The sequence below is a fragment of the Chiloscyllium punctatum genome, chromosome 36 (genome assembly GCF_047496795.1).
Source record: "Chiloscyllium punctatum isolate Juve2018m chromosome 36, sChiPun1.3, whole genome shotgun sequence".
NCBI classification, from domain to species: Eukaryota; Metazoa; Chordata; class Chondrichthyes; order Orectolobiformes; family Hemiscylliidae; genus Chiloscyllium; species Chiloscyllium punctatum.
Window position 1 is genome coordinate 62881042 of NC_092774.1, and position 22497 is coordinate 62903538.

At 49.3% G+C, this 22497-nt stretch overlaps 6 non-coding genes across 6 annotated transcripts; all 6 read right to left on the reverse strand.

The window, feature by feature from the left end:
• Positions 1-1780: 1780 nt before the first annotated feature.
• trnam-cau (transfer RNA methionine (anticodon CAU)) lies at positions 1781-1852 on the reverse strand. Its single transcript has one exon. It is a non-coding gene; the product is annotated as a tRNA-Met (tRNA).
• A 2636-nt stretch (positions 1853-4488) lies between these two features.
• Positions 4489-4560, reverse strand: trnam-cau (transfer RNA methionine (anticodon CAU)). The gene has a single exon. It is a non-coding gene; the product is annotated as a tRNA-Met (tRNA).
• A 2636-nt stretch (positions 4561-7196) lies between these two features.
• trnam-cau (transfer RNA methionine (anticodon CAU)) lies at positions 7197-7268 on the reverse strand. Its single transcript has one exon. It is a non-coding gene; the product is annotated as a tRNA-Met (tRNA).
• A 2636-nt stretch (positions 7269-9904) lies between these two features.
• On the reverse strand, positions 9905-9976 carry trnam-cau (transfer RNA methionine (anticodon CAU)). The gene has a single exon. It is a non-coding gene; the product is annotated as a tRNA-Met (tRNA).
• Positions 9977-18055: 8079 nt separating this feature from the next.
• On the reverse strand, positions 18056-18127 carry trnam-cau (transfer RNA methionine (anticodon CAU)). Its single transcript has one exon. It is a non-coding gene; the product is annotated as a tRNA-Met (tRNA).
• Positions 18128-20776: 2649 nt separating this feature from the next.
• Positions 20777-20848, reverse strand: trnam-cau (transfer RNA methionine (anticodon CAU)). Its single transcript has one exon. It is a non-coding gene; the product is annotated as a tRNA-Met (tRNA).
• Positions 20849-22497: the final 1649 nt, after the last annotated feature.

Consider the following 22497-nt stretch of genomic DNA (forward strand, 5'->3'; position numbering starts at 1 on the left):
CAGGCAGTTTTGCACAAGTCAAGTTAAAAAAAAAACACGGGCTCGTCCGGGATCTCTCGCAAATCAGCGCAGTAACAGACCCTAAGCGAGAATCATACGCCTAGACCAACGAGCCAGAAAGCACGCACGCAGGTAATGCCCCAGACCTCTTGAGCGACCTGAGACATGCTCAGTATGAAATACATTTGAGCAAGCGGCAAAGACTTTCCCGAACAGCTGCTTCTCATCCAGTCTCCCTGCTGCTATTTCATTCCACCGCATTCTCTGCTCACAGTGTCGTTTCCCCAACGTAGCATGAAGCATAAACTGGGTGACTGCTTCGCAGAACATCCCGCTTCTGCCCGCAGAAACTAAAGGCCCTGACCTTGCGGTTGCCTGCCACTTTAACACATCACCCTGTTCCCTGGCCAACATCCCTGTCTCAGGCTTGCAGCAGTGTTCTCGCTCCAGATGAAGGAACAACATCTCATTTTCCACTTGGAGCCCTTCCAGCCCTCCGGTCTTCAATATCGAGTTCTATAACTATAGGGCCTGAACCCCCCCATGTCCTTGACCCCTACCACACGAAAGACTCCTGTTTATCACCTCGTCTGCTATGACACACGACGTATTGTTAGCCACTAACAGTCTCCATTAACAGTTATTCGCCCTCTCACGAGGATCGTTATTCACTCCTACGTCCTGCCTATTGTTCTTTCTCTGAGCTGGCGGCAAACACAGCAATGAACATTGGAGACTCTGAGCCAGCTGAAACTTGCTCAGTGTGAAGTACATTCCACATTGCTGCAAGAATTGCAAGCAGCAAAGCCTTTCCAGAACATCTGCTTGTCATTCTGTCCCCGGGGGGCTGATGTTTGTCTCTTCCCCAGGAACAGGAGTATCTCCACTGGCGGATAATTAAACCATTTTATTTCTACTTGCACGTTGTTCTGGGGGGAGGGGGGGTGGGGGAATGTAGGTTTCGGGGAGGGTAAGAGTCCATTCGCTCTTCTGCTCTCTCTCCCTCTTTCTCTCTCTCTCTCTCTCTGAAACTCTTGCGGTGAGAGGTGTCAGTTACATTAATGCAGGGAACATGAACAACTTTGATTGTGAACTTTCTCCAAAGGTCTGTTATCGGAGAGACAGAAAGATGCTGTGCTGGCAGGACAGAGAGAAATGAACACCGAGGACTCTTCGCCCAGGTAAATTCACATTGTTGTGCAGCCTGCTTGGTGTTCAGAAATCGTCTTCACGCAGCAATCTTACGGAAAGTCTATTGCAAAGTGGGCATCGCTTTCTTTGCTGCGACCGCGCAGCAGTTAACATCTGAGCCCCAAGTGTCCCAGATGAAGAGAATCCGCGTGAAACCTTCACTCACTGAGAGTCATCCCCACGGCCCTGAGCTGAGGGACTGCAGGCAGTCCAACACGGAAGGGACGGTTAAAAATGAACCATTTTTGCTCCCTGAGCAACACGTAGCATCATTGTCGCGCAGACAGAAGCCATTCAGCCCATGGATTCCACGGCGACTGTCTGTCACTTGTCTCTCTCTGAGGTTATTCACAATCGGTGGTATCCGTCCTAATAGTGGGGGACGATGTCTGAGTTTCAACTTTACCAGCTCATTAGCATCGAAGAGAACCGGTTTTGCGATTCAGTTCAGAGGAAACCGACCAAGAACAGAATATCACTGAGACCTCTAAAACCCATGCCGTTTGAATGGAGTGGATCGATATGAACATCGGCAAGTAGATGCAAAGGCAGCTTGCTGAAGAAAGCAGATCAAGGTGACAGTGAACGATAGCAGAGGATGGTTTCGATCCATCGACCTCTGGGTTATGGGCCCAGCACGCTCCCGCTGCGCCACTCTGCTGCCGCTTGGAGACGCTCGTTGCGCAGAACACTTCAGGTTTTTGTCTGGCACGCGGCAGGCACCTTCGAGCCTGATGTCAAAGACCTCCACTGCTGTCGTGTGATATGCTGTTTCGCAGACGTATGGAGGCTGTGTAAATATAAACTTTTTTCTAAATTGCCACATTCTGTCGGTCGAACTGTGATTTCACACTGAATCACAACATGTGTCACAGCGCAGACGGAGGCTCTGCGGCCCACCTTCGCTCTGCTGGTTCTACGCTTAAGTAAACGTGTGACTCTAGTCGTTTCATTTCATTCTCTCGCCTTCTCAGCGGAAATCTGCACATCTGAACGTGACCACCGAATTCCCTTTTGGGTCCATTGAATCTTCCTCTTTGTCAATGTCAGACAGGGACTTACTGACCCTCACCACTCCCTGTACGAAAACGTTCTTCCTAATGTCACTTTTACTTCTTTTGCTCGTGACTCTAAAATTCTGCCGAATCGTTATGGATCCTTTCAGGCGTGGGAGCATTTTCACAACATTATTTCCTGTTTCTAGGTCCCTCATGACTTGGAAAAGTTCGGTTCTCCGAGGAGAGCTGTCCCAATTTTCCAATCTACCTTGATTGCTGACATTCCTCAAACACCGCACCACTCACGTCAACCTGTTGAGCACTATGGTAAAAACAATGACTGCAGATGCTGGAAACCAGATTCTGGATTAGTGGTGCTGGAAGAGCACAGCAGTTCAGGCAGCATCCAAGTAGCTTGTTGAACACGATCTCCAACCATTTCATTTCTCTGTTTTCTGCCTCATTCGTACTCCAAGCAGCCCACGCTGGTTTCACGAAGGTGCTTTTTGAGAAAGTCAATCAGGCAGTTTTGCACAAGTCAAGTTAAAAAAAAACACGGGCTCGTCCGGGATCTCTCGCAAATCAGCGCAGTAACAGACCCTAAGCGAGAATCATACGCCTAGACCAACGAGCCAGAAAGCACGCACGCAGGTAATGCCCCAGACCTCTTGAGCGACCTGAGACATGCTCAGTATGAAATACATTTGAGCAAGCGGCAAAGACCTTCCCGAACAGCTGCTTCTCATCCAGTCTCCCTGCTGCTATTTCATTCCACCGCATTCTCTGCTGACAGTGTCGTTTCCCCAACGTAGCATGAAGCATAAACTGGGTGACTGCTTCGCAGAACATCCCGCTTCTGCCCGCAGAAACTAAAGGCCCTGACCTTGCGGTTGCCTGCCACTTTAACACATCACCCTGTTCCCTGGCCAACATCCCTGTCTCAGGCTTGCAGCAGTGTTCTAGCTCCAGATGAAGGAACAACATCTCATTTTCCACTTGGAGCCCTTCCAGCCCTCCGGTCTTCAATATCGAGTTCTATAACTATAGGGCCTGAACCCCCCCATGTCCTTGACCCCTACCACACGAAAGACTCCTGTTTATCACCTCGTCTGCTATGACACACGACGTATTGTTAGCCACTAACAGTCTCCATTAACAGTTATTCGCCCTCTCACGAGGATCGTTATTCACTCCTACGTCCTGCCTATTGTTCTTTCTCTGAGCTGGCGGCAAACACAGCAATGAACATTGGAGACTCTGAGCCAGCTGAAACTTGCTCAGTGTGAAGTACATTCCACATTGCTGCAAGAATTGCAAGCAGCAAAGCCTTTCCAGAACATCTGCTTGTCATTCTGTCCCCGGGGGGCTGATGTTTGTCTCTTCCCCAGGAACAGGAGTATCTCCACTGGCGGATAATTAAACCATTTTATTTCTACTTGCACGTTGTTCTGGGGGGAGGGGGGGTGGGGGAATGTCGGTTTGGGGGAGGGTAAGAGTCCATTCGCTCTTCTGCTCTCTCTCCCTCTTTCTCTCTCTCTCTCTCTCTGAAACTCTTGGGGTGAGAGGTGTCAGTTACATTAATGCGGGGAACATGAACAACTTTGATTGTGAACTTTCTCCAAAGGTCTGTTATCGGAGAGACAGAAAGATGCTGTGCTGGCAGGACAGAGAGAAATGAACACCGAGGACTCTTCGCCCAGGTAAATTCACATTGTTGTGCAGCCTGCTTGGTGTTCAGAAATCGTCTTCACGCAGCAATCTTACGGAAAGTCTATTGCAAAGTGGGCATCGCTTTCTTTGCTGCGACCGCGCAGCAGTTAACATCTGAGCCCCAAGTGTCCCAGATGAAGAGAATCCGCGTGAAACCTTCACTCACTGAGAGTCATCCCCACGGCCCTGAGCTGAGGGACTGCAGGCAGTCCAACACGGAAGGGACGGTTAAAAATGAACCATTTTTGCTCCCTGAGCAACACGTAGCATCATTGTCGCGCAGACAGAAGCCATTCAGCCCATGGATTCCACGGCGACTGTCTGTCACTTGTCTCTCTCTGAGGTTATTCACAATCGGTGGTATCCGTCCTAATAGTGGGGGACGATGTCTGAGTTTCAACTTTACCAGCTCATTAGCATCGAAGAGAACCGGTTTTGCGATTCAGTTCAGAGGAAACCGACCAAGAACAGAATATCACTGAGACCTCTAAAACCCATGCCGTTTGAATGGAGTGGATCGATATGAACATCGGCAAGTAGATGCAAAGGCAGCTTGCTGAAGAAAGCAGATCAAGGTGACAGTGAACGATAGCAGAGGATGGTTTCGATCCATCGACCTCTGGGTTATGGGCCCAGCACGCTCCCGCTGCGCCACTCTGCTACCGCTTGGAGACGCTCGTTGCGCAGAACACTTCAGGTTTTTGTCTGGCACGCGGCAGGCACCTTCGAGCCTGATGTCAAAGACCTCCACTGCTGTCGTGTGATATGCTGTTTCGCAGACGTATGGAGGCTGTGTAAATATAAACTTTTTTCTAAATTGCCACATTCTGTCGGTCGAACTGTGATTTCACACTGAATCACAACATGTGTCACAGCGCAGACGGAGGCTCTGCGGCCCACCTTCGCTCTGCTGGTTCTACGCTTAAGTAAACGTGTGACTCTAGTCGTTTCATTTCATTCTCTCGCCTTCTCAGCGGAAATCTGCACATCTGAACGTGACCACCGAATTCCCTTTTGGGTCCATTGAATCTTCCTCTTTGTCAATGTCAGACAGGGACTTACTGACCCTCACCACTCCCTGTACGAAAACGTTCTTCCTAATGTCACTTTTACTTCTTTTGCTCGTGACTCTAAAATTCTGCCGAATCGTTATGGATCCTTTCAGGCGTGGGAGCATTTTCACAACATTATTTCCTGTTTCTAGGTCCCTCATGACTTGGAAAAGTTCGGTTCTCCGAGGAGAGCTGTCCCAATTTTCCAATCTACCTTGATTGCTGACATTCCTCAAACACCGCACCACTCACGTCAACCTGTTGAGCACTATGGTAAAAACAATGACTGCAGATGCTGGAAACCAGATTCTGGATTAGTGGTGCTGGAAGAGCACAGCAGTTCAGGCAGCATCCAAGTAGCTTGTTGAACACGATCTCCAACCATTTCATTTCTCTGTTTTCTGCCTCATTCGTACTCCAAGCAGCCCACGCTGGTTTCACGAAGGTGCTTTTTGAGAAAGTCAATCAGGCAGTTTTGCACAAGTCAAGTTAAAAAAAAACACGGGCTCGTCCGGGATCTCTCGCAAATCAGCGCAGTAACAGACCCTAAGCGAGAATCATACGCCTAGACCAACGAGCCAGAAAGCACGCACGCAGGTAATGCCCCAGACCTCTTGAGCGACCTGAGACATGCTCAGTATGAAATACATTTGAGCAAGCGGCAAAGACTTTCCCGAACAGCTGCTTCTCATCCAGTCTCCCTGCTGCTATTTCATTCCACCGCATTCTCTGCTGACAGTGTCGTTTCCCCAACGTAGCATGAAGCATAAACTGGGTGACTGCTTCGCAGAACATCCCGCTTCTGCCCGCAGAAACTAAAGGCCCTGACCTTGCGGTTGCCTGCCACTTTAACACATCACCCTGTTCCCTGGCCAACATCCCTGTCTCAGGCTTGCAGCAGTGTTCTCGCTCCAGATGAAGGAACAACATCTCATTTTCCACTTGGAGCCCTTCCAGCCCTCCGGTCTTCAATATCGAGTTCTATAACTATAGGGCCTGAACCCCCCCATGTCCTTGACCCCTACCACACGAAAGACTCCTGTTTATCACCTCGTCTGCTATGACACACGACGTATTGTTAGCCACTAACAGTCTCCATTAACAGTTATTCGCCCTCTCACGAGGATCGTTATTCACTCCTACGTCCTGCCTATTGTTCTTTCTCTGAGCTGGCGGCAAACACAGCAATGAACATTGGAGACTCTGAGCCAGCTGAAACTTGCTCAGTGTGAAGTACATTCCACATTGCTGCAAGAATTGCAAGCAGCAAAGCCTTTCCAGAACATCTGCTTGTCATTCTGTCCCCGGGGGGCTGATGTTTGTCTCTTCCCCAGGAACAGGAGTATCTCCACTGGCGGATAATTAAACCATTTTATTTCTACTTGCACGTTGTTCTGGGGGGAGGGGGGGTGGGGGAATGTCGGTTTGGGGGAGGGTAAGAGTCCATTCGCTCTTCTGCTCTCTCTCCCTCTTTCTCTCTCTCTCTCTCTCTGAAACTCTTGGGGTGAGAGGTGTCAGTTACATTAATGCGGGGAACATGAACAACTTTGATTGTGAACTTTCTCCAAAGGTCTGTTATCGGAGAGACAGAAAGATGCTGTGCTGGCAGGACAGAGAGAAATGAACACCGAGGACTCTTCGCCCAGGTAAATTCACATTGTTGTGCAGCCTGCTTGGTGTTCAGAAATCGTCTTCACGCAGCAATCTTACGGAAAGTCTATTGCAAAGTGGGCATCGCTTTCTTTGCTGCGACCGCGCAGCAGTTAACATCTGAGCCCCAAGTGTCCCAGATGAAGAGAATCCGCGTGAAACCTTCACTCACTGAGAGTCATCCCCACGGCCCTGAGCTGAGGGACTGCAGGCAGTCCAACACGGAAGGGACGGTTAAAAATGAACCATTTTTGCTCCCTGAGCAACACGTAGCATCATTGTCGCGCAGACAGAAGCCATTCAGCCCATGGATTCCACGGCGACTGTCTGTCACTTGTCTCTCTCTGAGGTTATTCACAATCGGTGGTATCCGTCCTAATAGTGGGGGACGATGTCTGAGTTTCAACTTTACCAGCTCATTAGCATCGAAGAGAACCGGTTTTGCGATTCAGTTCAGAGGAAACCGACCAAGAACAGAATATCACTGAGACCTCTAAAACCCATGCCGTTTGAATGGAGTGGATCGATATGAACATCGGCAAGTAGATGCAAAGGCAGCTTGCTGAAGAAAGCAGATCAAGGTGACAGTGAACGATAGCAGAGGATGGTTTCGATCCATCGACCTCTGGGTTATGGGCCCAGCACGCTCCCGCTGCGCCACTCTGCTACCGCTTGGAGACGCTCGTTGCGCAGAACACTTCAGGTTTTTGTCTGGCACGCGGCAGGCACCTTCGAGCCTGATGTCAAAGACCTCCACTGCTGTCGTGTGATATGCTGTTTCGCAGACGTATGGAGGCTGTGTAAATATAAACTTTTTTCTAAATTCCCACATTCTGTCGGTCGAACTGTGATTTCACACTGAATCACAACATGTGTCACAGCGCAGACGGAGGCTCTGCGGCCCACCTTCGCTCTGCTGGTTCTACGCTTAAGTAAACGTGTGACTCTAGTCGTTTCATTTCATTCTCTCGCCTTCTCAGCGGAAATCTGCACATCTGAACGTGACCACCGAATTCCCTTTTGGGTCCATTGAATCTTCCTCTTTGTCAATGTCAGACAGGGACTTACTGACCCTCACCACTCCCTGTACGAAAACGTTCTTCCTAATGTCACTTTTACTTCTTTTGCTCGTGACTCTAAAATTCTGCCGAATCGTTATGGATCCTTTCAGGCGTGGGAGCATTTTCACAACATTATTTCCTGTTTCTAGGTCCCTCATGACTTGGAAAAGTTCGGTTCTCCGAGGAGAGCTGTCCCAATTTTCCAATCTACCTTGATTGCTGACATTCCTCAAACACCGCACCACTCACGTCAACCTGTTGAGCACTATGGTAAAAACAATGACTGCAGATGCTGGAAACCAGATTCTGGATTAGTGGTGCTGGAAGAGCACAGCAGTTCAGGCAGCATCCAAGTAGCTTGTTGAACACGATCTCCAACCATTTCATTTCTCTGTTTTCTGCCTCATTCGTACTCCAAGCAGCCCACGCTGGTTTCACGAAGGTGCTTTTTGAGAAAGTCAATCAGGCAGTTTTGCACAAGTCAAGTTAAAAAAAAACACGGGCTCGTCCGGGATCTCTCGCAAATCAGCGCAGTAACAGACCCTAAGCGAGAATCATACGCCTAGACCAACGAGCCAGAAAGCACGCACGCAGGTAATGCCCCAGACCTCTTGAGCGACCTGAGACATGCTCAGTATGAAATACATTTGAGCAAGCGGCAAAGACTTTCCCGAACAGCTGCTTCTCATCCAGTCTCCCTGCTGCTATTTCATTCCACCGCATTCTCTGCTGACAGTGTCGTTTCCCCAACGTAGCATGAAGCATAAACTGGGTGACTGCTTCGCAGAACATCCCGCTTCTGCCCGCAGAAACTAAAGGCCCTGACCTTGCGGTTGCCTGCCACTTTAACACATCACCCTGTTCCCTGGCCAACATCCCTGTCTCAGGCTTGCAGCAGTGTTCTCGCTCCAGATGAAGGAACAACATCTCATTTTCCACTTGGAGCCCTTCCAGCCCTCCGGTCTTCAATATCGAGTTCTATAACTATAGGGCCTGAACCCCCCCATGTCCTTGACCCCTACCACACGAAAGACTCCTGTTTATCACCTCGTCTGCTATGACACACGACGTATTGTTAGCCACTAACAGTCTCCATTAACAGTTATTCGCCCTCTCACGAGGATCGTTATTCACTCCTACGTCCTGCCTATTGTTCTTTCTCTGAGCTGGCGGCAAACACAGCAATGAACATTGGAGACTCTGAGCCAGCTGAAACTTGCTCAGTGTGAAGTACATTCCACATTGCTGCAAGAATTGCAAGCAGCAAAGCCTTTCCAGAACATCTGCTTGTCATTCTGTCCCCGGGGGGCTGATGTTTGTCTCTTCCCCAGGAACAGGAGTATCTCCACTGGCGGATAATTAAACCATTTTATTTCTACTTGCACGTTGTTCTGGGGGGAGGGGGGGTGGGGGAATGTCGGTTTGGGGGAGGGTAAGAGTCCATTCGCTCTTCTGCTCTCTCTCCCTCTTTCTCTCTCTCTCTCTCTCTGAAACTCTTGGGGTGAGAGGTGTCAGTTACATTAATGCGGGGAACATGAACAACTTTGATTGTGAACTTTCTCCAAAGGTCTGTTATCGGAGAGACAGAAAGATGCTGTGCTGGCAGGACAGAGAGAAATGAACACCGAGGACTCTTCGCCCAGGTAAATTCACATTGTTGTGCAGCCTGCTTGGTGTTCAGAAATCGTCTTCACGCAGCAATCTTACGGAAAGTCTATTGCAAAGTGGGCATCGCTTTCTTTGCTGCGACCGCGCAGCAGTTAACATCTGAGCCCCAAGTGTCCCAGATGAAGAGAATCCGCGTGAAACCTTCACTCACTGAGAGTCATCCCCACGGCCCTGAGCTGAGGGACTGCAGGCAGTCCAACACGGAAGGGACGGTTAAAAATGAACCATTTTTGCTCCCTGAGCAACACGTAGCATCATTGTCGCGCAGACAGAAGCCATTCAGCCCATGGATTCCACGGCGACTGTCTGTCACTTGTCTCTCTCTGAGGTTATTCACAATCGGTGGTATCCGTCCTAATAGTGGGGGACGATGTCTGAGTTTCAACTTTACCAGCTCATTAGCATCGAAGAGAACCGGTTTTGCGATTCAGTTCAGAGGAAACCGACCAAGAACAGAATATCACTGAGACCTCTAAAACCCATGCCGTTTGAATGGAGTGGATCGATATGAACATCGGCAAGTAGATGCAAAGGCAGCTTGCTGAAGAAAGCAGATCAAGGTGACAGTGAACGATAGCAGAGGATGGTTTCGATCCATCGACCTCTGGGTTATGGGCCCAGCACGCTCCCGCTGCGCCACTCTGCTACCGCTTGGAGACGCTCGTTGCGCAGAACACTTCAGGTTTTTGTCTGGCACGCGGCAGGCACCTTCGAGCCTGATGTCAAAGACCTCCACTGCTGTCGTGTGATATGCTGTTTCGCAGACGTATGGAGGCTGTGTAAATATAAACTTTTTTCTAAATTCCCACATTCTGTCGGTCGAACTGTGATTTCACACTGAATCACAACATGTGTCACAGCGCAGACGGAGGCTCTGCGGCCCACCTTCGCTCTGCTGGTTCTACGCTTAAGTAAACGTGTGACTCTAGTCGTTTCATTTCATTCTCTCGCCTTCTCAGCGGAAATCTGCACATCTGAACGTGACCACCGAATTCCCTTTTGGGTCCATTGAATCTTCCTCTTTGTCAATGTCAGACAGGGACTTACTGACCCTCACCACTCCCTGTACGAAAACGTTCTTCCTAATGTCACTTTTACTTCTTTTGCTCGTGACTCTAAAATTCTGCCGAATCGTTATGGATCCTTTCAGGCGTGGGAGCATTTTCACAACATTATTTCCTGTTTCTAGGTCCCTCATGACTTGGAAAAGTTCGGTTCTCCGAGGAGAGCTGTCCCAATTTTCCAATCTACCTTGATTGCTGACATTCCTCAAACACCGCACCACTCACGTCAACCTGTTGAGCACTATGGTAAAAACAATGACTGCAGATGCTGGAAACCAGATTCTGGATTAGTGGTGCTGGAAGAGCACAGCAGTTCAGGCAGCATCCAAGTAGCTTGTTGAACACGATCTCCAACCATTTCATTTCTCTGTTTTCTGCCTCATTCGTACTCCAAGCAGCCCACGCTGGTTTCACGAAGGTGCTTTTTGAGAAAGTCAATCAGGCAGTTTTGCACAAGTCAAGTTAAAAAAAAACACGGGCTCGTCCGGGATTTGAACCCGGGATCTCTCGCAAATCAGCGCAGTAACAGACCCTAAGCGAGAATCATACGCCTAGACCAACGAGCCAGAAAGCACGCACGCAGGTAATGCCCCAGACCTCTTGAGCGACCTGAGACATGCTCAGTATGAAATACATTTGAGCAAGCGGCAAAGACCTTCCCGAACAGCTGCTTCTCATCCAGTCTCCCTGCTGCTATTTCATTCCACCGCATTCTCTGCTGACAGTGTCGTTTCCCCAACGTAGCATGAAGCATAAACTGGGTGACTGCTTCGCAGAACATCCCGCTTCTGCCCGCAGAAACTAAAGGCCCTGACCTTGCGGTTGCCTGCCACTTTAACACATCACCCTGTTCCCTGGCCAACATCCCTGTCTCAGGCTTGCAGCAGTGTTCTAGCTCCAGATGAAGGAACAACATCTCATTTTCCACTTGGAGCCCTTCCAGCCCTCCGGTCTTCAATATCGAGTTCTATAACTATAGGGCCTGAACCCCCCCATGTCCTTGACCCCTACCACACGAAAGACTCCTGTTTATCACCTCGTCTGCTATGACACACGACGTATTGTTAGCCACTAACAGTCTCCATTAACAGTTATTCGCCCTCTCACGAGGATCGTTATTCACTCCTACGTCCTGCCTATTGTTCTTTCTCTGAGCTGGCGGCAAACACAGCAATGAACATTGGAGACTCTGAGCCAGCTGAAACTTGCTCAGTGTGAAGTAGATTCCACATTGCTGCAAGAATTGCAAGCAGCAAAGCCTTTCCAGAACATCTGCTTGTCATTCTGTCCCCGGGGGGCTGATGTTTGTCTCTTCCCCAGGAACAGGAGTATCTCCACTGGCGGATAATTAAACCATTTTATTTCTACTTGCACGTTGTTCTGGGGGGAGGGGGGGGTGGGGGAATGTCGGTTTGGGGGAGGGTAGGAGTCCATTCGCTCTTCTGCTCTCTCTCCCTCTTTCTCTCTCTCTCTCTCTCTGAAACTCTTGGGGTGAGAGGTGTCAGTTACATTAATGCGGGGAACATGAACAACTTTGATTGTGAACTTTCTCCAAAGGTCTGTTATCGGAGAGACAGAAAGATGCTGTGCTGGCAGGACAGAGAGAAATGAACACCGAGGACTCTTCGCCCAGGTAAATTCACATTGTTGTGCAGCCTGCTTGGTGTTCAGAAATCGTCTTCACGCAGCAATCTTACGGAAAGTCTATTGCAAAGTGGGCATCGCTTTCTTTGCTGCGACCGCGCAGCAGTTAACATCTGAGCCCCAAGTGTCCCAGATGAAGAGAATCCGCGTGAAACCTTCACTCACTGAGAGTCATCCCCACGGCCCTGAGCTGAGGGACTGCAGGCAGTCCAACACGGAAGGGACGGTTAAAAATGAACCATTTTTGCTCCCTGAGCAACACGTAGCATCATTGTCGCGCAGACAGAAGCCATTCAGCCCATGGATTCCACGGCGACTGTCTGTCACTTGTCTCTCTCTGAGGTTATTCACAATCGGTGGTATCCGTCCTAATAGTGGGGGACGATGTCTGAGTTTCAACTTTACCAGCTCATTAGCATCGAAGAGAACCGGTTTTGCGATTCAGTTCAGAGGAAACTGACCAAGAACAGAATATCACTGAGACCTCTAAAACCCATGCCGTTTGAATGGAGTGGATCGATATGAACATCGGCAAGTAGATGCAAAGGCAGCTTGCTGAAGAAAGCAGATCAAGGTGACAGTGAACGATAGCAGAGGATGGTTTCGATCCATCGACCTCTGGGTTATGGGCCCAGCACGCTCCCGCTGTGCCACTCTGCTGCCGCTTGGAGACGCTCGTTGCGCAGAACACTTCAGGTTTTTGTCTGGCACGCGGCAGGCACCTTCGAGCCTGATGTCAAAGACCTCCACTGCTGTCGTGTGATATGCTGTTTCGCAGACGTATGGAGGCTGTGTAAATATAAACTTTTTTCTAAATTCCCACATTCTGTCGGTCGAACTGTGATTTCACACTGAATCACAACATGTGTCACAGCGCAGACGGAGGCTCTGCGGCCCACCTTCTCTCTGCTGGTTCTACGCTTAAGTAAACGTGTGACTCTAGTCGTTTCATTTCATTCTCTCGCCTTCTCAGCGGAAATCTGCACATCTGAACGTGACCACCGAATTCCCTTTTGGGTCCATTGAATCTTCCTCTTTGTCAATGTCAGACAGGGACTTACTGACCCTCACCACTCCCTGTACGAAAACGTTCTTCCTAATGTCACTTTTACTTCTTTTGCTCGTGACTCTAAAATTCTGCCGAATCGTTATGGATCCTTTCAGGCGTGGGAGCATTTTCACAACATTATTTCCTGTTTCTAGGTCCCTCATGACTTGGAAAAGTTCGGTTCTCCGAGGAGAGCTGTCCCAATTTTCCAATCTACCTTGATTGCTGACATTCCTCAAACACCGCACCACTCACGTCAACCTGTTGAGCACTATGGTAAAAACAATGACTGCAGATGCTGGAAACCAGATTCTGGATTAGTGGTGCTGGAAGAGCACAGCAGTTCAGGCAGCATCCAAGTAGCTTGTTGAACACGATCTCCAACCATTTCATTTCTCTGTTTTCTGCCTCATTCGTACTCCAAGCAGCCCACGCTGGTTTCACGAAGGTGCTTTTTGAGAAAGTCAATCAGGCAGTTTTGCACAAGTCAAGTTAAAAAAAAACACGGGCTCGTCCGGGATCTCTCGCAAATCAGCGCAGTAACAGACCCTAAGCGAGAATCATACGCCTAGACCAACGAGCCAGAAAGCACGCACGCAGGTAATGCCCCAGACCTCTTGAGCGACCTGAGACATGCTCAGTATGAAATACATTTGAGCAAGCGGCAAAGACTTTCCCGAACAGCTGCTTCTCATCCAGTCTCCCTGCTGCTATTTCATTCCACCGCATTCTCTGCTGACAGTGTCGTTTCCCCAACGTAGCATGAAGCATAAACTGGGTGACTGCTTCGCAGAACATCCCGCTTCTGCCCGCAGAAACTAAAGGCCCTGACCTTGCGGTTGCCTGCCACTTTAACACATCACCCTGTTCCCTGGCCAACATCCCTGTCTCAGGCTTGCAGCAGTGTTCTAGCTCCAGATGAAGGAACAACATCTCATTTTCCACTTGGAGCCCTTCCAGCCCTCCGGTCTTCAATATCGAGTTCTATAACTATAGGGCCTGAACCCCCCCATGTCCTTGACCCCTACCACACGAAAGACTCCTGTTTATCACCTCGTCTGCTATGACACACGACGTATTGTTAGCCACTAACAGTCTCCATTAACAGTTATTCGCCCTCTCACGAGGATCGTTATTCACTCCTACGTCCTGCCTATTGTTCTTTCTCTGAGCTGGCGGCAAACACAGCAATGAACATTGGAGACTCTGAGCCAGCTGAAACTTGCTCAGTGTGAAGTAGATTCCACATTGCTGCAAGAATTGCAAGCAGCAAAGCCTTTCCAGAACATCTGCTTGTCATTCTGTCCCCGGGGGGCTGATGTTTGTCTCTTCCCCAGGAACAGGAGTATCTCCACTGGCGGATAATTAAACCATTTTATTTCTACTTGCACGTTGTTCTGGGGGGAGGGGGGGTGGGGGAATGTCGGTTTGGGGGAGGGTAAGAGTCCATTCGCTCTTCTGCTCTCTCTCCCTCTTTCTCTCTCTCTCTCTCTCTGAAACTCTTGGGGTGAGAGGTGTCAGTTACATTAATGCGGGGAACATGAACAACTTTGATTGTGAACTTTCTCCAAAGGTCTGTTATCGGAGAGACAGAAAGATGCTGTGCTGGCAGGACAGAGAGAAATGAACACCGAGGACTCTTCGCCCAGGTAAATTCACATTGTTGTGCAGCCTGCTTGGTGTTCAGAAATCGTCTTCACGCAGCAATCTTACGGAAAGTCTATTGCAAAGTGGGCATCGCTTTCTTTGCTGCGACCGCGCAGCAGTTAACATCTGAGCCCCAAGTGTCCCAGATGAAGAGAATCCGCGTGAAACCTTCACTCACTGAGAGTCATCCCCACGGCCCTGAGCTGAGGGACTGCAGGCAGTCCAACACGGAAGGGACGGTTAAAAATGAACCATTTTTGCTCCCTGAGCAACACGTAGCATCATTGTCGCGCAGACAGAAGCCATTCAGCCCATGGATTCCACGGCGACTGTCTGTCACTTGTCTCTCTCTGAGGTTATTCACAATCGGTGGTATCCGTCCTAATAGTGGGGGACGATGTCTGAGTTTCAACTTTACCAGCTCATTAGCATCTAAGAGAACCGGTTTTGCGATTCAGTTCAGAGGAAACTGACCAAGAACAGAATATCACTGAGACCTCTAAAACCCATGCCGTTTGAATGGAGTGGATCGATATGAACATCGGCAAGTAGATGCAAAGGCAGCTTGCTGAAGAAAGCAGATCAAGGTGACAGTGAACGATAGCAGAGGATGGTTTCGATCCATCGACCTCTAGGTTATGGGCCCAGCACGCTCCCGCTGCGCCACTCTGCTGCCGCTTGGAGACGCTCGTTGCGCAGAACACTTCAGGTTTTTGTCTGGCACGCGGCAGGCACCTTCGAGCCTGATGTCAAAGACCTCCACTGCTGTCGTGTGATATGCTGTTTCGCAGACGTATGGAGGCTGTGTAAATATAAACTTTTTTCTAATTTCCCACATTCTGTCGGTCGAACTGTGATTTCACACTGAATCACAACATGTGTCACAGCGCAGACGGAGGCTCTGCGGCCCACCTTCGCTCTGCTGGTTCTACGCTTAAGTAAACGTGTGACTCTAGTCGTTTCATTTCATTCTCTCGCCTTCTCAGCGGAAATCTGCACATCTGAACGTGACCACCGAATTCCCTTTTGGGTCCATTGAATCTTCCTCTTTGTCAATGTCAGACAGGGACTTACTGACCCTCACCACTCCCTGTACGAAAACGTTCTTCCTAATGTCACTTTTACTTCTTTTCCTCGTGACTCTAAAATTCTGCCGAATCGTTATGGATCATTTCAGGCGTGGGAGCATTTTCACAACATTATTTCCTGTTTCTAGGTCCCTCATGACTTGGAAAAGTTCGGTTCTCCGAGGAGAGCTGTCCCAATTTTCCAATCTACCTTGATTGCTGACATTCCTCAAACACCGCACCACTCACGTCAACCTGTTGAGCACTATGGTAAAAACAATGACTGCAGATGCTGGAAACCAGATTCTGGATTAGTGGTGCTGGAAGAGCACAGCAGTTCAGGCAGCATCCAAGTAGCTTGTTGAACACGATCTCCAACCATTTCATTTCTCTGTTTTCTGCCTCATTCGTACTCCAAGCAGCCCACGCTGGTTTCACGAAGGTGCTTTTTGAGAAAGTCAATCAGGCAGTTTTGCACAAGTCAAGTTAAAAAAAAACACGGGCTCGTCCGGGATTTGAACCCGGGACCTCTCGCAAATCAGCGCAGTAACAGACCCTAAGCGAGAATCATACGCCTAGACCAACGAGCCAGAAAGCACGCACGCAGGTAATGCCCCAGACCTCTTGAGCGACCTGAGACATGCTCAGTATGAAATACATTTGAGCAAGCGGCAAAGACTTTCCCGAACAGCTGCTTCTCATCCAGTCTCCCTGCTGCTATTTCATTCCACCGCATTCTCTGCTCACAGTGTCGTTTCCCCAACGTAGCATGAAGCATAAACTGGGTGACTGCTTCGCAGAACATCCCGCTTCTGCCCGCAGAAACTAAAGGCCCTGACCTTGCGGTTGCCTGCCACTTTAACACATCACCCTGTTCCCTGGCCAACATCCCTGTCTCAGGCTTGCAGCAGTGTTCTAGCTCCAGATGAAGGAACAACATCTCATTTTCCACTTGGAGCCCTTCCAGCCCTCCGGTCTTCAATATCGAGTTCTATAACTATAGGGCCTGAACCCCCCCATGTCCTTGACCCCTACCACACGAAAGACTCCTGTTTATCACCTCGTCTGCTATGACACACGACGTATTGTTAGCCACTAACAGTCTCCATTAACAGTTATTCGCCCTCTCACGAGGATCGTTATTCACTCCTACGTCCTGCCTATTGTTCTTTCTCTGAGCTGGCAGCAAACACAGCAATGAACATTGGAGACTCTGAGCCAGCTGAAACTTGCTCAGTGTGAAGTACATTCCACATTGCTGCAAGAATTGCAAGCAGCAAAGCCTTTCCAGAACATCTGCTTGTCATTCTGTCCCCGGGGGGCTGATGTTTGTCTCTTCCCCAGGAACAGGAGTATCTCCACTGGCGGATAATTAAACCATTTTATTTCTACTTGCACGTTGTTCTGGGGGGAGGGGGGGTGGGGGAATGTCGGTTTGGGGGAGGGTAAGAGTCCATTCGCTCTTCTGCTCTCTCTCCCTCTTTCTCTCTCTCTCTCTCTCTGAAACTCTTGGGGTGAGAGGTGTCAGTTACATTAATGCGGGGAACATGAACAACTTTGATTGTGAACTTTCTCCAAAGGTCTGTTATCGGAGAGACAGAAAGATGCTGTGCTGGCAGGACAGAGAGAAATGAACACCGAGGACTCTTCGCCCAGGTAAATTCACATTGTTGTGCAGCCTGCTTGGTGTTCAGAAATCGTCTTCACGCAGCAATCTTACGGAAAGTCTATTGCAAAGTGGGCATCGCTTTCTTTGCTGCGACCGCGCAGCAGTTAACATCTGAGCCCCAAGTGTCCCAGATGAAGAGAATCCGCGTGAAACCTTCACTCACTGAGAGTCATCCCCACGGCCCTGAGCTGAGGGACTGCAGGCAGTCCAACACGGAAGGGACGGTTAAAAATGAACCATTTTTGCTCCCTGAGCAACACGTAGCATCATTGTCGCGCAGACAGAAGCCATTCAGCCCATGGATTCCACGGCGACTGTCTGTCACTTGTCTCTCTCTGAGGTTATTCACAATCGGTGGTATCCGTCCTAATAGTGGGGGACGATGTCTGAGTTTCAACTTTACCAGCTCATTAGCATCGAAGAGAACCGGTTTTGCGATTCAGTTCAGAGGAAACCGACCAAGAACAGAATATCACTGAGACCTCTAAAACCCATGCCGTTTGAATGGAGTGGATCGATATGAACATCGGCAAGTAGATGCAAAGGCAGCTTGCTGAAGAAAGCAGATCAAGGTGACAGTGAACGATAGCAGAGGATGGTTTCGATCCATCGACCTCTGGGTTATGGGCCCAGCACGCTCCCGCTGCGCCACTCTGCTGCCGCTTGGAGACGCTCGTTGCGCAGAACACTTCAGGTTTTTGTCTGGCACGCGGCAGGCACCTTCGAGCCTGATGTCAAAGACCTCCACTGCTGTCGTGTGATATGCTGTTTCGCAGACGTATGGAGGCTGTGTAAATATAAACTTTTTTCTAATTTCCCACATTCTGTCGGTCGAACTGTGATTTCACACTGAATCACAACATGTGTCACAGCGCAGACGGAGGCTCTGCGGCCCACCTTCGCTCTGCTGGTTCTACGCTTAAGTAAACGTGTGACTCTAGTCGTTTCATTTCATTCTCTCGCCTTCTCAGCGGAAATCTGCACATCTGAACGTGACCACCGAATTCCCTTTTGGGTCCATTGAATCTTCCTCTTTGTCAATGTCAGACAGGGACTTACTGACCCTCACCACTCCCTGTACGAAAACGTTCTTCCTAATGTCACTTTTACTTCTTTTCCTCGTGACTCTAAAATTCTGCCGAATCGTTATGGATCATTTCAGGCGTGGGAGCATTTTCACAACATTATTTCCTGTTTCTAGGTCCCTCATGACTTGGAAAAGTTCGGTTCTCCGAGGAGAGCTGTCCCAATTTTCCAATCTACCTTGATTGCTGACATTCCTCAAACACCGCACCACTCACGTCAACCTGTTGAGCACTATGGTAAAAACAATGACTGCAGATGCTGGAAACCAGATTCTGGATTAGTGGTGCTGGAAGAGCACAGCAGTTCAGGCAGCATCCAAGTAGCTTGTTGAACACGATCTCCAACCATTTCATTTCTCTGTTTTCTGCCTCATTCGTACTCCAAGCAGCCCACGCTGGTTTCACGAAGGTGCTTTTTGAGAAAGTCAATCAGGCAGTTTTGCACAAGTCAAGTTAAAAAAAAACACGGGCTCGTCCGGGATTTGAACCCGGGACCTCTCGCAAATCAGCGCAGTAACAGACCCTAAGCGAGAATCATACGCCTAGACCAACGAGCCAGAAAGCACGCACGCAGGTAATGCCCCAGACCTCTTGAGCGACCTGAGACATGCTCAGTATGAAATACATTTGAGCAAGCGGCAAAGACTTTCCCGAACAGCTGCTTCTCATCCAGTCTCCCTGCTGCTATTTCATTCCACCGCATTCTCTGCTCACAGTGTCGTTTCCCCAACGTAGCATGAAGCATAAACTGGGTGACTGCTTCGCAGAACATCCCGCTTCTGCCCGCAGAAACTAAAGGCCCTGACCTTGCGGTTGCCTGCCACTTTAACAGATCACCCTGTTCCCTGGCCAACATCCCTGTCTCAGGCTTGCAGCAGTGTTCTCGCTCCAGATGAAGGAACAACATCTCATTTTCCACTTGGAGCCCTTCCAGCCCTCCGGTCTTCAATATCGAGTTCTATAACTATAGGGCCTGAACCCCCCCATGTCCTTGACCCCTACCACACGAAAGACTCCTGTTTATCACCTCGTCTGCTATGACACACGACGTATTGTTAGCCACTAACAGTCTCCATTAACAGTTATTCGCCCTCTCACGAGGATCGTTATTCACTCCTACGTCCTGCCTATTGTTCTTTCTCTGAGCTGGCGGCAAACACAGCAATGAACATTGGAGACTCTGAGCCAGCTGAAACTTGCTCAGTGTGAAGTACATTCCACATTGCTGCAAGAATTGCAAGCAGCAAAGCCTTTCCAGAACATCTGCTTGTCATTCTGTCCCCGGGGGGCTGATGTTTGTCTCTTCCCCAGGAACAGGAGTATCTCCACTGGCGGATAATTAAACCATTTTATTTCTACTTGCACGTTGTTCTGGGGGGAGGGGGGGTGGGGGAATGTCGGTTTGGGGGAGGGTAAGAGTCCATTCGCTCTTCTGCTCTCTCTCCCTCTTTCTCTCTCTCTCTCTCTCTGAAACTCTTGGGGTGAGAGGTGTCAGTTACATTAATGCGGGGAACATGAACAACTTTGATTGTGAACTTTCTCCAAAGGTCTGTTATCGGAGAGACAGAAAGATGCTGTGCTGGCAGGACAGAGAGAAATGAACACCGAGGACTCTTCGCCCAGGTAAATTCACATTGTTGTGCAGCCTGCTTGGTGTTCAGAAATCGTCTTCACGCAGCAATCTTACGGAAAGTCTATTGCAAAGTGGGCATCGCTTTCTTTGCTGCGACCGCGCAGCAGTTAACATCTGAGCCCCAAGTGTCCCAGATGAAGAGAATCCGCGTGAAACCTTCACTCACTGAGAGTCATCCCCACGGCCCTGAGCTGAGGGACTGCAGGCAGTCCAACACGGAAGGGACGGTTAAAAATGAACCATTTTTGCTCCCTGAGCAACACGTAGCATCATTGTCGCGCAGACAGAAGCCATTCAGCCCATGGATTCCACGGCGACTGTCTGTCACTTGTCTCTCTCTGAGGTTATTCACAATCGGTGGTATCCGTCCTAATAGTGGGGGACGATGTCTGAGTTTCAACTTTACCAGCTCATTAGCATCGAAGAGAACCGGTTTTGCGATTCAGTTCAGAGGAAACCGACCAAGAACAGAATATCACTGAGACCTCTAAAACCCATGCCGTTTGAATGGAGTGGATCGATATGAACATCGGCAAGTAGATGCAAAGGCAGCTTGCTGAAGAAAGCAGATCAAGGTGACAGTGAACGATAGCAGAGGATGGTTTCGATCCATCGACCTCTGGGTTATGGGCCCAGCACGCTCCCGCTGCGCCACTCTGCTGCCGCTTGGAGACGCTCGTTGCGCAGAACACTTCAGGTTTTTGTCTGGCACGCGGCAGGCACCTTCGAGCCTGATGTCAAAGACCTCCACTGCTGTCGTGTGATATGCTGTTTCGCAGACGTATGGAGGCTGTGTAAATATAAACTTTTTTCTAAATTCCCACATTCTGTCGGTCGAACTGTGATTTCACACTGAATCACAACATGTGTCACAGCGCAGACGGAGGCTCTGCGGCCCACCTTCGCTCTGCTGGTTCTACGCTTAAGTAAACGTGTGACTCTAGTCGTTTCATTTCATTCTCTCGCCTTCTCAGCGGAAATCTGCACATCTGAACGTGACCACCGAATTCCCTTTTGGGTCCATTGAATCTTCCTCTTTGTCAATGTCAGACAGGGACTTACTGACCCTCACCACTCCCTGTACCAAAACGTTCTTCCTAATGTCACTTTTACTTCTTTTGCTCGTGACTCTAAAATTCTGCCGAATCGTTATGGATCCTTTCAGGCGTGGGAGCATTTTCACAACATTATTTCCTGTTTCTAGGTCCCTCATGACTTGGAAAAGTTCGGTTCTCCGAGGAGAGCTGTCCCAATTTTCCAATCTACCTTGATTGCTGACATTCCTCAAACACCGCACCACTCACGTCAACCTGTTGAGCACTATGGTAAAAACAATGACTGCAGATGCTGGAAACCAGATTCTGGATTAGTGGTGCTGGAAGAGCACAGCAGTTCAGGCAGCATCCAAGTAGCTTGTTGAACACGATCTCCAACCATTTCATTTCTCTGTTTTCTGCCTCATTCGTACTCCAAGCAGCCCACGCTGGTTTCACGAAGGTGCTTTTTGAGAAAGTCAATCAGGCAGTTTTGCACAAGTCAAGTTAAAAAAAAACACGGGCTCGTCCGGGATCTCTCGCAAATCAGCGCAGTAACAGACCCTAAGCGAGAATCATACGCCTAGACCAACGAGCCAGAAAGCACGCACGCAGGTAATGCCCCAGACCTCTTGAGCGACCTGAGACATGCTCAGTATGAAATACATTTGAGCAAGCGGCAAAGACTTTCCCGAACAGCTGCTTCTCATCCAGTCTCCCTGCTGCTATTTCATTCCACCGCATTCTCTGCTCACAGTGTCGTTTCCCCAACGTAGCATGAAGCATAAACTGGGTGACTGCTTCGCAGAACATCCCGCTTCTGCCCGCAGAAACTAAAGGCCCTGACCTTGCGGTTGCCTGCCACTTTAACAGATCACCCTGTTCCCTGGCCAACATCCCTGTCTCAGGCTTGCAGCAGTGTTCTCGCTCCAGATGAAGGAACAACATCTCATTTTCCACTTGGAGCCCTTCCAGCCCTCCGGTCTTCAATATCGAGTTCTATAACTATAGGGCCTGAACCCCCCCATGTCCTTGACCCCTACCACACGAAAGACTCCTGTTTATCACCTCGTCTGCTATGACACACGACGTATTGTTAGCCACTAACAGTCTCCATTAACAGTTATTCGCCCTCTCACGAGGATCGTTATTCACTCCTACGTCCTGCCTATTGTTCTTTCTCTGAGCTGGCGGCAAACACAGCAATGAACATTGGAGACTCTGAGCCAGCTGAAACTTGCTCAGTGTGAAGTACATTCCACATTGCTGCAAGAAT